The following is a 15,732-nucleotide window of genomic DNA, read 5'->3' on the forward strand; positions in this document are numbered from 1 at the left end:
GAACAAAGATCCTTCAATGCCATCAAAGAGGCCCTGTCAGAGCAGGAGACAATGGCCTACTTCAACCCCAGCCGGGAATCAGAGATTGTGGTCGATGCCAGCCCAGTGGGACTGGGGGCAGTCCTCATGCAGGCAGACGAACTAGGGGCCATGAGACCCATAGCATACGCCAGCAAAGCCCTCACCGACACGGAAAGGCGGTATTCCCAGATTGAAAGAGAGGCCCTTGCCATCCTGTGGGGGTGCAAACACTTCAGAATCTACATCCTCGGCAAACCCGTCGTCGTGGTTACGGATCATAAACCCCTGATTCCTATCCTGTCGGGAACATCTTCCAAGCCGTCTCCCCGCATCGAGAGATGGATGCTGTCCCTCATCGAATACGGCGTCAAGCTGGTATACCGCCCAGGCACTCATAACCCCGCTGACTACCTGTCTCGCCACCCAGGCACGAGGAACGCCCAGAGTCCTGTAGAGGTGTCAGACGCTGGGGACGCTGTGCATCTCGTCGTTGAATCAGCCCTGCCAGTGGCCCTGTCAAGAGAGGACATTGCGAATGACTCGAACTCTGACGAGGCATTCCTAAGAGTGAAAAAGGCGGTGGCCACAGGGGAGTGGCGGGACGTCCTCCTAAACAATGCCAGAAGAAACCCAGAGGTACAAAGGGACCTACAACTGCTGTGGAAAGCTCGACACGAGCTCTCGGTGTCCACGGACGGCCTGCTGCTGCGTGGGGACCAGATCGTGATCCCCAGGTCACTGGTCATGAGAGTCCTCCAGTTGGCCCACACAGGGCACCAAGGCATGGCGAGGATGAAGGCGCGCCTTAGGCTGAAGGTCTGGTTCCCCGATCTGGAACACAGGGTGGCCGAATTCGTGAGGACCTGCATCCCCTGCCAGGCCACGAGTCCTGCGGAAAAGGGTCCGCCCATTCAGGCCATGGAACGGAGCGACGTGCCATGGGGAACAGTGCACGCAGATTTCGGCTCGACCGGAAGAGGTCTATATTTCTTGGTAGTCACAGACCAGTGGTCGAGGTACCCGGAAGTGGAACTCGTGGAATCCACCGCCAGCGATCACACCATCCTGGCCATGGACAAAATCTTCGCCACCCATGGTTTCCCACTTGAGATCTGCTCAGACAATGGAGCGCCGTTCCAAGGGCAGCGGTTTGCCAGATACTGTGCGGAACGAGGCATCAAGCACTGAAGGGTGACCCCGCTGTGGCCAAGGGCCAATGGAGAGGTTGAGCGTTTCATGCGGACGCTCAACAAAATTTTTCGTATCTCTGTCAATGGAGGGGAGGACCTGCGCCACAACTTAATCGACTTTCTCTGGGAGTACCGGTCCACCCCACATCGGGCCACCGGAATCGCACCCGCCGAGGCGCTGTTCAGGCGAATACCCAGAGGGCTGATACCGGAAGCGGGAGACCGACGCCCAGGAATGATCGATGACGCACAGGTGGCAGCAGACAGAGCCGCGAGGAACGAGAGCGAGACAACAAGGCGGAGGCTGCCGGAGAAAGAGATAGCAGTGGGAGACACCGTCCTTGTCCGGAATAGGAAACCGGAAGGAAAACTCTCAATGATTTACGAAACCCAACCAATGGGAGTAACTCACGTCAAAGGCTCCATGGTCACGGCTGCGAATGCGCGAGGGACGGTGACCAGAAATGTGTCCTTCTTCAAGCGCATAGGACCCGTGGCAGCGGAGGAAGAACCCGATCCTGACCAAGGACTAGCGGCAGAGGCGCCGCCGGAAGGCGTTGAACCACCCGAAGATCCTGGGAGGCCAGAGAACCTCGAGAGGGGCTCGCCCAGGTACCCGCGCAGGGAAGGGCGCCGCCCCCCACAAAGATTCCAAGATTTCATCATGGACTCGGCAGCCTGAGTAACTTAGTCTGTTAAGTATAAGTTGTTTTGAGCCATGTTGGCTCCCCATGTTTAATGTGTTTGTTGTTTGAGGGGGAAAAGGAGGGATGTTGTGTACTTGGTACACGAAGCGCGCATGCGCGGCCCAGCGGGCCGGCGCATGCGCGCCAGTTAATAAAGGCGGCGCCCGTGGCAGTTCGCGCCGGAGCGCCGGAACAGGCAGATGTCTCCGGTGTGTGTTCTTGCGCGCCGCATACGCGCGCTGGTGCCCAGACCCAGGGGGGGCCCACATTCCACCACGGTACCCCCCAGGTTACAACAAAACCCAAGACTGTAGAGAGATCTATTCCGGGTGGTTAAAGAGATGTATCTTCACAATGCATTTGTTTTACCTTCCGCCCTGGGCCTAACGACTTTCCTATCAATCCGTACTAGCAACATGGAAGACCGTGTTCTCCTGCAACACACAAACAGGAACCAGCAAGCAAACAGTGCTTCCTGGTTCTGCACAGGAACCTGAACGCCTCCTTGTCACTACCCTGTACTCTTTGAATGTGCGGTAAGGCATGGGAGTAACCCCACGCACATTTAAAGGTGCAGTTCCGCTGCCTGCATCCCCAATGGGCCATGCAAGGCTGGGGAAGTAAAACGTCCCCGGCCTTGCATGCCTCATTGAGAATGTCACGTTTCCAAGTTTTCCTTTGAGCATGCCACGCCAAAGGGAAACTGAGTTTCACTTTGGCTGTTTAGTTCAGTCCTGGAGTGCTCTCTGAGCTGCTGTAAGCTGCTGGGGGAGCGCTCAGTTTTTACATTAGGCTGGTTCGGCTCCTATGAGTGAGAGTGAGGGCTGGCCGACGCCACCTTGCCCATTATGGACAAGCCACCACTGTTCGCTCTGCTCCGCTGTGTTTGGCGCTTGCCACTGCTTGTGTTCGTCCTCAATTCAGTAACATTCCAGGAGAATGAGAAATGTACAGGTGTTGAGAATTAACTATACCAGAGGAATACACCCTCTTCGTGAATGGACCGTTTAGTTAAAATATCGTGCATCTCCATTTACTGAACACCTAGTGTTTTCTTAAATACACTATCCGTACAGGACGACAATACATTTCAATAAACAATAACTTACCGGTGCAGTCAACAGGGGCCACCAGGAAGACAAGGGGCTGTACCAAAATGTTCGTCTTCAGAAGCAGAGATGGGCTGGGTTTATAAGTAAGATGTTGGCGCCACCCTTTGGTCACACATCCAAAGAGCAATGGAATTTAAAAGAGGGCAATCTTAATGAATAAAGCGATCCATTAAAACTAAGCGTTTTGGGAGTTCAGCGGAAGTTGCTCACTTGAGCTAGGTTTATGCAGCAAATGAGCATATGCCGATAAAAGAGCCGCAGCCAAGGCTAGGGTCAACGTCACCGTTTTTCACTGTGCTCTTGGTGCACACGTGGGCAACTAAAACATGCGATACAACTTGGGACATCGCTTTTAGCGCAGGCAGTTGAAGTCAGGCACACATTTGACAGTTCTATTAAGAACAATTACATCAATCACACAGAACTACGTTATCTCGCACCTTTGCGTTCCTTTAATGCCTACGTTCTCGCGGCCGCACGCAGTGACAGCTGCAACAGCTGTCCACAGCAATTAGACTGTCACCAGCTCGAGCCACCAGGCAGCAGGATGGAACGGGACAGTTATGACCTGCGCAGGAAACAGAATTCTTTTAAGCAATCATTATTTTGCGCGTTCGCAGCTTTGACACTGCTCATTCTAGCGGCACGTGCTGTTTGGGTTAAAATAAGTGGCATTCCTGTTTGCTTGGTAGGACAGCGGGTATGGTTCAGAGACCCTTAAAATGGCAGCCTTTGAAGGCAATCCTTCTCCAATATACAGGATACATTTTCAGAAACCAGGACTGTCGCCAAGTATTTAGTGCATACGCGATGTTATATTGCATTTTATAGCGCCTCCTGCCGCAGATTATGGGAGTCGAAGCAGGAGTATTTTATTTGTTTGCATTTTTAAAGGCTCACACAGCACGGGGGCATCGAGGCGCTGTTACAGCAATATGTCTTAGTTGTGTGTTTATAATGCGCTTAATACCCATCGGTTTCTAAACGCGGACCCAGGGATCAAACCTGCGTTGCTTCGTGTTGTCTGGGACATGATGGAAGATTCAGTAGTGGTACGGAAGAGCAAAGTCGGGTCAATAGTTGAGATGAGGGCGAGGGACAGATACGATGCTCAGGAAGGCATGGGAAGGAGAAGGTGGAGGAGCTGTGTGTACAATTGGACCGATGCTTGAGCTTCTGTGAAAGCTGCTTAAGGATGTAAAGCCTGTCTATGGCGGTCAGGTGGTCAGACGCTGGGCCCTCCAAAGTGACATGGTGAGCCAAGCCATGCTGAATCCATGCCCAAGAAGCCACAGACAGAACATTCTTTGTACTATCTTCCTTCACATCCCCCTCCCTCCCGCGCCCAACAAACATTTGGCAGAGGTTGCATGCCAGAAATCCCAGTTTGCAGAGTTTCAAAAAAAGCTCCCTGAAAAGCCAGCAAAACAACTATGGTTATCAGTAAACCATATACACTTAGAACGTGATGCAATATTTAAATATTTAAAATAAAATATCCGTATCACATATTTGACATTTTTTCGACTGCACCAACTGCCACGGTCTTTACAATTCCTCTCTTTATCACATAATTGAACTTGATAGACTCTAAATATACTTCTAAAAACCTTTTAAATAATAGTTACTATTGTAAATCCATTCAAAACCTTTCTTATTTTAAACACATAAATAGATGATGTTGGTAATTGGTAGACTTTCAGAAACCCTTAGCTCTAGGTATCGATAAGGGAAATTGCCAGAAAGTACTTAGTGCACAAATCAGACGTATTGACTGCCCTGCATGCAACGTTTCCAAAAGGCCTCCTTAATCAAGCCCCCGTGGTTACCCGTGGTTACCCTCAACTTTACAGAAAAAAGTGCATCCTTCTGTTTGAAGTAGCAGCACAATCTATAGTCAGATGCTTCAGTGTTTCTTTCATTTCCACAGATTCTCCAATATCAGAGATTTAAGGGCCTACTATCTTCTATGTCTCCAGTTGGTTACACCACCATTTTAGCTATAGATGCATCTAAATTCTCTATTAGGAACACACGTGATTTATTTATCCAAAGCGCCAAATTTAGTTAGATCGTTATAGTATTCTTTGAATGAATCCTTGCGGGTGCCTTACATCTAAATACCAGTCCCACATTTTGGCTATTTCAAAAGTTTCAGGTTTCCATGTTGTGTAATGTCTTTATCAAACCTGAAACCTTTCGTTTTCATGGGAAAACGTATTAAGTATTGGATTCCCTGATTTTCCCGTGCCCACTTATGAAAGCGACTTCATATTTGCAAATTTTGCATTTTTAATCTTAAGGTTTCAGACACTACTTATTTTAATCACAGTGCTTAGAGCTAGTAAATCAAGCTTTACTCTTCCAAGCACAATCGGGTATCTTTTTTTGGACACCCAGGCTAGAGTACCAGAATGTTCTCTTGCTTGATCTCTGCTAGTTCTTTGTCCATGTCTTTGGAAAACATCTCTTCACCGTATGTAAGCAAGGGGACAAACTGCTGTACATATAATGCTCTAATGGGAATGATTGACTTGTCTCCCATTTTACCCTTCACCTTTCGCAGTAATCCATCTACCATTGCTGCTATTGTTGTTCTTTTTTCTTTTCATTAAACGTATCACAAATTTCCATGCCCAAGTATAATTTCCCTCTCTAGCTCAAGTTTGCCCTTTTCCATATAACAAGGATTTGTCTTCGATTGATGCGGCTGCCTTTTATTTGAAAAAAATCATTAATTTTGGGTTCCTCCAAGTTAATAATGAGGGGATTTCTAGCGACATACTTGAACCAGTGTTGCACATTTTTATTTATAATTCTATGGTTCGGTCAACAGTAATTTGTCTGCTATTCGATTTGTCGAATACCTCAAGGAGTGGCCTAAAAGGAACACACGTGTTTGTAGTCCAGCCCTGGTTTATGGAGTTTAGTACTTGTGAGATCGAGGTCACTCGATACCCTATGCCTAATCTACCTGGGTTTATTGATTGTTTTCTAAATCCAAGTTCAGAGTCAGCGTAATCAAGTAATTCTTCACTTTCAGCAACGCTGACAAAGCTCTGGCCAACCCTTAAACCACCGTTTTCCAGACTGCCATGCCATTACAGCATGGAAAATAACGTAAGTAAATGAGGCTTGGTGCAAGCCCAAAAGGAACAGTTCAGCGTGAGCAGCCCGGTCACATCCCTTCTGCAGGAAACCACAAGAAACCACAGATATGTTTTGGGCCTCATTGGCCATCATCATCAGTCAGTCAGTAGCTTGTGTCTCTACACATGGAAAGATTGGGACCCATGACTGAGTATACCCGTCACACTCAGGGTGACTAATGCAACACTGACGAGTAATGAATTGAGGGTTTTGAATAATCAAAAGCAATTTACAGAGCTACGGGCAACCCTCCAGACCATCACTTTTCAGCCTGCCATGCCATTACACTAGGAATAAACCAAATCAGGATTGGTAGCACCTCAAGGGGGGGAAACCAGCCTGAACTGCGCAGCCCCATTCCTTCTCCATGAGACCACAGGCAACCCCAGAAGTGTTTCAGCCTTCCCGTTCAATTTACACTGGAAGTGGGAATTATTGGACTAGTTAGAATGCATTCTGTTCATATCGATGATGTTGACTGTGGATTGCCATCATGGTGGCTTCACTGAAATGTTCGCTGAGTTCATGTGATTTGGTCAAGAAATGTGCAGTCACAACAATGCATGTGAAGATTACAAATGATGCAGGTTCTCTGTAGCCATCCCCTACTGGAGTGCAGTGTTGGGAAGGAACTAGGGTCTTCCTGCTCCCCCAAGTGCTTTAGAATTAGGCAAGACTTCTTTTAGGCACTATAAGGGAATGGGGGAGGCAGGGCACTGGGAAGGCTTATTGATGCAGATATAATCACATGCACAGACATGGGCAGGCACTGAAGAAGGACATGGGCAGGCACTGAAGAAGACAGTTATTGTTTAAATATAAGCCACAATTAACTATAAGCTGGATACATGTGTAAATACTATGCATTATAAAATCTTAGTATGGTAAATACAAACGCCCCCTGCCTCCCCTCCAGGAAGAATGTGGCTTTTGCCAAACATGGACTACAGGCTTCCGCGATGTTCGCTAGCAGAGAACATGAAGTGACTTACCAGCTGTCTACTGTCTGTCAAGGGTCCATGCAGGCTAAGAATAGAGGATTTACATGCTTGGTGCACAAAATGCAGCAATGGGACATATTATGAGTATTAAGTGTGGGGGAACCTACAGGGCCCAGATGAACATGAGTAGAATGAGTGGAAGACGTTTTCATATATAAAATGTTCATAGGTAGCAAAATGAAGGAGAGCATGAGCTAGAGTGTATCCCTGCGTAAGGTAGCCAAATGTAGAGCAGCATGTTCTGACAGAAACCACTGACAATTAAGAAGGGAAGGCTTTGGAGCATCCCTTGTATGGAAGAAGGATGGATTGAGATGGAGTCATAGCCCGTACTACAGCAAGACTGGGCATATAAACTCCTGCCTGGCACCACTGTGGCAGGACAAAGGGGCGGAAGAGGGACAGGAAAAGATGATTCAGGTACCACACACCTTTGCTACCATCCTCATTTTTGTAAGATTAAACTTGTTATCTTTACAAGATACATTTTTGGCCTTATTTCCCTAGAGGGGTGTATTTTTTCAGGGTATCTTCACTATGGTCCGTGCTCTGCTGAGGGAGGAACGCAACACTGAAGAACATGGACAGGAAGTTATAACCAGGTTGTTATATCCTACTCCTGTCATTCCTGAATAGATACTGTGAGCATCCATTGAGTGATATCACAGTTGGAACACTGGCACAAGAAATGAAAGAATGTTCTCAGGGAACAGTTAGGTTGAAAAGAAGAAAGGATGGATGAACCAGTGCTTAGGGCCCCCGTGCGGTTCTTCTCACCACGGTCCATCCCGCTGTAGTGCTTTCTGGCGTATTATGCCCAGGCCCAGCGCCTATAGTGGAAGCTGGGATGCAAGGTGAGGAGGGTGCTTGTAGTATCAGGAGGCTGGAAAATGTAATCACAGGCGGGACTTGGGGAACAAGTGGGAAGTGACGTCAAAGGAAAGACAGGAACAAGTTCAGTTGTATGGCATGTCTGAATAAAAACAGTTTCAAGTTAACCTGCTGGCATCCGCGTCTTTATTATATGAGACGCTGTGAGGGTGAACGAGTCCCAGGCAGCCCCTGGTAGATGGCACAGTGCTTGGCTTACAGTGACACAGGTGTTCTGATGTGTTGGAGGGTCTTTTCTTCTTAGTGACGCCTAGCGCAAGGATGCTCCTGCGCTGCTGCAAAGAAAGGCATAAAGGCCTCAGACAATGGAATTCTCACAATGGTCTTACATCTGGAGAGCTGCATGGAGCATCACCGCCATGCTATTCTTTTTTGTAGGTGATTAGTCTCGTTTGTTTTCTTTTTTTTGTTTTTTGTTGTAATCTCTGTGTCTTAGGGTTATGTTCTTTCCCTGTGGCATTAGCTAACCTGGATCCCATGGATGTATGGAGAGAACTAAACTCTGAGGCTAGGGGCTACTCCTTTTACTCAGCACCACATTCCTTGTACACTAGGATTGATAATATTTTTGTTGGGTGAAGCCAGGTGGCTGAATTGAGCGGGCTGAATGTTTGGGGAGAACAATATCAGACCACTCTCCCTTGGTGGTTACCTGGAACTTAGGGAACCTGCAACCCCCCATCCCGATGTGGCGTATGCCAATGGATGCACTGACTGACCAGAGCTTCAGGGACAAATTTCAGGAAACATTAACAGAGTTCCTGGAACATAACATGGGTAGTGTGCGGGAACGGAGTATGGTATGAGAAACCCTGAAAGTTGCGGTGAGAGGTGAGGTGATTGCTAGCAAAGCGGGTACTAAACGAAGGCTGAGGGCTGAATTAGAAACCATAGAGGAAGAGATACGGGAGCTGGAGGCCCACAGTGAGGAACTACAATTGAGGCAAGGGAGGCTGGCGAAAACCCTGAGCCGCTGTCTTGAGGCATGGGAAAGGTTGTCCAAGTTAGATTATGTCACAAAGACCACCAGAGTGCATACAGAGGGAGATAGACCCAGTAGACTCTTGTCGTGGCTGTGCATGCAGGAACATCCCAGACACCTGACCACTGTGCCCGGGGATGAGATGGGGAACATGTGTAGGACGCAGTTGTGGATTAACAGCACCTTTCCTAGGTTCTACTCTCAACTATGCAGTCATGGAGAGCAGGTCCCCCAAAAGGTCCTAGAGAAAACCTTTTCGGAAATAATTCTTCCCAAATTAGAGAGTACACAGCAGGCTGCACTGGATTAACCCATCACTGTTGATGAAGTGCGCAATGCGATTGTCTCACTTGCCACAAGTAAAGCCCCAGGAAGCGATCGAATTTCACCTGAATTTTACAAGGCATACAGTTCAACACAAGATCCTGTGTTGCTCAAGGTCTATGAGGAAGCCTACACTAAAGGCACACTACCGGCGAGCATGCAGGAAACCCTGTGCTCCCCATACCCAAACCCGGGAAACCCACAGATAAATGTGAATCGTATCGGCCCCTTGCTATGTTAAATTATGATATGAAAATATTGACAACAATTTTGGCGGGGCGCCTCGCAAGAGTGATAGCGGGGCTGGTGCACAGCGACCAGACATGCTTTATCCCTGGCCGAAGCACTGCCCTAAATTTAAGTCAGCTGCAACACATCATTGTGCAGACCAATGAAAGCTCTGAACAATATGTAGTAGTATTGCTTCAATTCACTTTATTGGGAATGGGAATTGTGGGAGTTTTGGTTCGGAGAACAGTTCTTGAGATGAGTGAGGATTTTATATGCATTGCCGTTTGCCAGGGTAAAATCTGGGAGGCAGGTGTTGGAGGCATGTGACATTCAAAGGGGTACACGGCAGGGATGCCCACTATCGGCCATGCTGTATGTGCTGGCACTGGAACCGTTTGCAGTCTACCTAAATCAAGAGTTTTTGGAGGCAGGTATTTGGGTTGATGGTACTAGTCACTTAATTTCGCTATATTGCCAACAATTGTGGGATCGCTATTGGGTCATGTGCGCTATTTACCACCAAAATTCTTAAAATTAGGGTCGGCAGCAAGTTATATCTTACCCTCAAACTTCCCACAAAGTTTGTAACAAAGATACAAGTTGAAAAACTGGTTCGGGAAGATATCTCGCGCTCACACCCGTGCTTTAACAAAATTCCTCAACAATTTTAATCTAAACAACATCAATTAAAGTCCATCAAATGCAATGATTCCTAACAAAGATGTTTTTTAATTTGTCAACGAAAAAACAGCCGACACGTGTTTCGACCTTGGGTCGTTTTCAAGGCTATGTGAAATTATACAGTCAAATAATATATAGCAATTAAGAAAAATTAATAAATGGAAAACCATACCATATAGTTCCACATTTCAGGTCAGGATGAGATAGGTTTTTTGCCATAGTCAAATATTTGAAATGATATGAAAGAAAATCACAGAAAAAATCAAAAGCCATAAATTAGTTCATATATCCAAAAAATCTATAATAAGGAGACATTACCCCCATAAAAACCATTCTTTATAACGACTAACCAAAATTAAACTGAATTTTAAAGAATTAATATTTAGTATTTCAATACGCTTATTACATGCATAGTTAGTTTTTAAACACAAAATCCTATTTTTTCTATTTTTTATTTTTTATTTTTTCTATTTTTTCTTATTTTTTCTTGTGAGACCACTCTAGCTAGACCAAAATATAAATTATCGTGAATTTGTACATTTGACTATGTTCCCCTGCTAGTACTTAATCAATCATGCAATATTACTGTAACTGGGGCTTACCCCATATGTGAATCACTAGAATTCTCCTGTTTGAAGTGTAACGAATCAATCGGTTTACTCGGTCTTGAGTTATCCATTCAATTTTCAGATCTGTATAAGAAAATCCTTTTTTAATTTAATTCATTAATTAAGGTTACTAAACTGACTAGTATAATATAATAGAATAATAATACATAAATGTGTAATAAAATGCTCACCAGCTTATAACGATTAAGTTTCCCGAACAATTTTTTATATAGCTGAATGCTATCACTTTCCATACTGTTTAACACATAAATGTGTATCTGGAAACAAAGTTCACCTACAGAAATAATGATAATGGACTCATTTAGTATGTATCACTATGATACAATCTCCTTCATTAAACAGTAGTCTTAAATTTTCTTAAAACTCACCAATCAAAGGGTTAGATCCCACGTCTGTTATTTTCTAAAGGGATCCTGCACCCATCACAGGATCTTATATACATTTTACCCGCGAAAACGCGGGCCGTGTTTGCAGTGACGTCACGCGCACACGGACGCGATGACGTCATGCGTTAGATACCGTGATGACGTCACGCGTACGAGCGCGCAACGTCGTGCTCGAGTACTTTTAACAACAACGGACATGTGACTTGTGATTTGCTTTGCTCGCATCAAATGGCTATTCATTGAAGAAATGTGGATTCTCACAAAATAACTCAGTAACCCTCAAATGGACTTCAAAATTTAGCAATCAATTTAGACTATAAAATTAAAATAAAATAAAAAAAATATATGAAAAATATATATATAAGAGTTACCTTATGGAATATACCAATTGGGTTTAATTGCGCATTATTAATTTTGGTGTATGATAGAGTGGCCTCACAAATGATGAATATATCATAAGATATTCATGAAAGAGATATTGCCAATTTATAAAAACACATGCATCTCATGATCATGATTGAGACCATTTACAGTACTCCTAAAGTAACAAATTAACTTGCATTCTTCTTGCCTTAGTTTGAGCCTAAGATTACCACCTCGTTTCCCCATTTTAATCTGTGTTAGTCCAATATACCTTATGTTTTCTTGATTATCTAACTGATGACATTGCTGCCAATGAATTGCTAGAGGTGACTTCGGGTCGATACTTCTTAGACTAGCCAAATGTTCCCTTATTCGAAATCTCAATTGTCGAATGGTGCTACCAATATATAATTTTCCACATGTACAGATGATAGCATAAATAACATAACTGGTTTTGCAATTAATGAATTCCTTAATCTTAATTGTCATTCCATTGATATCAGAAAAAACATCACAATTTACATGTGCATACTTGCACTGATTGCAATTACCACATTTGAAAAAACCCTTCTTTCCTTTTAACCAAGTCTCCTTAATATTTTCCTCTTTGATGTTCAAAAAAGACGGACTCAATTTCTGTTTTATAGTATGTGCTCTCTTAAAAGTGAACTTAGGTTTTTCCGTCAGGAAAGGTAGCAGATCCTTATCAAGTCTCAAGATGTCCCAATGTTTGGACACCATTTTGTAGAGATATGATGAATCTTGAGAAAATTGTGTTATTATAGAGATATGTTCACTTGGTTGTTTCTTTACATGTTCACATAAAAGTTCCGCTTGACTACATTCTTTGTACTTTTCAACCGCTTTCTTTATACATCTCAAATTATAACCCCTATCTCTAAATCTGTTCACAAGCAATTTGGTTTCTTCATGGTAATCAATGTCCCTACTACAGTTTCTCCTGGCTCGATAAAATTCCCCCACTGGGATATTCTCTATCGTAGATCTTTGGTGACTACTCTGTGCACAAAGTACAGAGTTTACCTCTGTTGGTTTACGATAAGTTTTGGTCCCAAAATGCCCATTATCAACAAAAATATGTAAGTCAAGAAAATCAATGTTTTCCGAGCTAGCTGAACCAGTAAAACTAATACCAAATTTGTTGTTATTGGTATGTGCCACAAAAGTTTCAAATGATTCAGGTGATCCTTTCCATACAATTAATACATCATCTATAAATCTCTTCCATACTATTAGATTGGTTCTAAACGTTTCTTGTACATAGATGTGTGTTTCCTCATATTGGGCCATAAACAGGTTGGCCAGAGCCGGTGCAAATTTTGCACCCATGGCCACCCCTTTGGTCTGTACATAGTATTGCTCGTTAAAGATAAATACATTGTTATCTAATGTGAATCTCAAAAAACTCTTGAGCATGTCTATATGTTGTATATAAGAGGCAGACGAATTTCCAAAGGTGTAGTCAATTGTCTGAATTGCCAAATCATGATCTATACTAGTATAGAGTGCTGAGACATCTAGCGTAGCTAAAAGGTAATCTGGTTCCCATTTCAAATTTTTAAGAGATTGCAATACATGTCCACTATCTCTAATATAGGATTTCATTTTCAGGACATAAGGTTTTAGGGCTTCATCCAAATACTGTGACATGCCTTCTGTTACCCACCCTATACCACTCATAATAGGTCTAACTGATGGTAAGGTTTCATAGATCTTGTGAATCTTGGGCAAAAAATATAGGGTGGGCATAGTCGGCTCCATATTGGTCAAAAAAGCCTTTTCATCGTCTGATAAAAAGCCCTTGTCATACCATGACTGTATTAATTTCAAATGTTCAGTTACAATTTTCTTTGTAGGGTTAGATTTCAAAGGGGTGTAACATTGTGAAGTATCCAAATGTAACATAGCCATTGTAATATAGTCATTCGTATTCATCACTACAATGTTACCCCCTTTGTCCGCTTCTTTGATAGTTATCATTTTGTCATTCATTAAAGCCACTAAGGCTTCCGTTTCCTCTTTCATTAAATTGGATCTGCATCCTTTTCTCTTATAGGTTCCACTATCCATATGTCTATGGATATCTTTAATGATTGCTTTATGGAAAGTTTCAATTACATTCTCTGTACCCAATTGTGGAGTACATTTCGATTTTGGCTTTAATTCTTTTAAATTAAGATGTCTGGTGTTGACACCCAATGTTTGACAAATTGACTCTGTATCCACTATAGTATCTTGATTTAAGTTTGTCAGGGTAGTGATGTTATAAATGTCAGAGATAGTATACAAACTCAGCGGGTTCAAGGTGGTCTTAGGCTGAAACACTTCTACCTGAGTTGCAAAGAATTTCTTTAATTTCAATTTTCTGATAAATTTAAAAATGTCTATCTGAAAATTCACAAAATCTGTTTTTACACTTGGTGCAAAGGAAAAACCTTTATTCAACACAGCAATTTCCACCTCTGAGAGGCGTTTATCCGACAAATTGATAACCAAATCACATTTCATTGGTTCCCCTGTCGTTTCTTGGTACTGGACCTGGTCAGAATTCCAGGACGACCCTGATCTTCGTCGGAGCTTCCACTCCCGCTTCCGCTTGCCCCCTCTCCTGCCCCTTGTGTGGAACCTGGTGTTGGTATAAATGCAACTGGAGGTGTTGTGAATCTGACTTGTTTTTGATTTGTAAATCTGATATTTCCCTTTTTGTGTCTCCGTATCTGTTCTAAAAAACTTTTTCCTCCACTAGGTGCGGCATCACTAACTCCTTTAGTATTATCAGAGAGTTCCATGTTGTCTATAACATCTTCCTCTGAATCTGGATCTGAGCTGGCAGGTGTAGAGTTAAATGACCTTACCCTCGATGGTGATGTTATGTTATCATATTTAGGTTGAAAAGTATAAACCCGTTGTAATCTATAGTCCTTGTCATCTCTGAAAAACTTTCTAAATTTTCTTAATTTAATGTCATCTTGATATTCTCGCATGATTTCATTCATTTTTTCATAATTCTTCTCTTTTGTACTTACTGCATTTGGCATACTTTTGATTTCTTCCTTAACTTTATTGATTTGTTCTATAACCCTCTTGTGTTCTCTTGTAGCATGTGTTATTAATAGTTCTAACATTGTTCTAGAACTTTGATTAAGATTCTTTTCCCAATTTTCTGCCAGATCAGCATCTTCATCCTTGTCGAAGTTTGGGAATATCAATATTCTCAGACCTCGGGGAATAATATTATTTTCTAAATAATTTACTAAGGATGCATTTTCCCAATACTTGTTAATTTCCTTTTTCGACAATCTCTCCAATTTAACAAATTTCTGTCTAAGTGTTTCTGTTGCAGTGTAACTACTCCTAAAGGGGTTGGTTGTGCTTCCCCTAGGTGCAAATAATGCAGCTCTGTCCTCATCCCTGTTATTCATATAACTCGCCATCTCGGGTGGTGGATTTCAGCAGGCACAAAAAGCGAAAATAACAAATTGCCAACAATTGTGGGATCGCTATTGGGTCATGTGCGCTATTTACCACCAAAATTCTTAAAATTAGGGTCGGCAGCAAGTTATATCTTACCCTCAAACTTCCCACAAAGTTTGTAACAAAGATACAAGTTGAAAAACTGGTTCGGGAAGATATCTCGCGCTCACACCCGTGCTTTAACAAAATTCCTCAACAATTTTAATCTAAACAACATCAATTAAAGTCCATCAAATGCAATGATTCCTAACAAAGATGTTTTTTAATTTGTCAACGAAAAAACAGCCGACACGTGTTTCGACCTTGGGTCGTTTTCAAGGCTATGTGAAATTATACAGTCAAATAATATATAGCAATTAAGAAAAATTAATAAATGGAAAACCATACCATATAGTTCCACATTTCAGGTCAGGATGAGATAGGTTTTTTGCCATAGTCAAATATTTGAAATGATATGAAAGAAAATCACAGAAAAAATCAAAAGCCATAAATTAGTTCATATATCCAAAAAATCTATAATAAGGAGACATTACCCCCATAAAAACCATTCTTTATAACGACTAACCAAAATTAAACTGAATTTTAAAGAA

This window comes from Ambystoma mexicanum, chromosome 4q (genome assembly GCF_040938575.1).
Source record: "Ambystoma mexicanum isolate Mex_15411 chromosome 4q, UKY_AmexF1_1, whole genome shotgun sequence".
Taxonomy (NCBI): Eukaryota; Metazoa; Chordata; class Amphibia; order Caudata; family Ambystomatidae; genus Ambystoma; species Ambystoma mexicanum.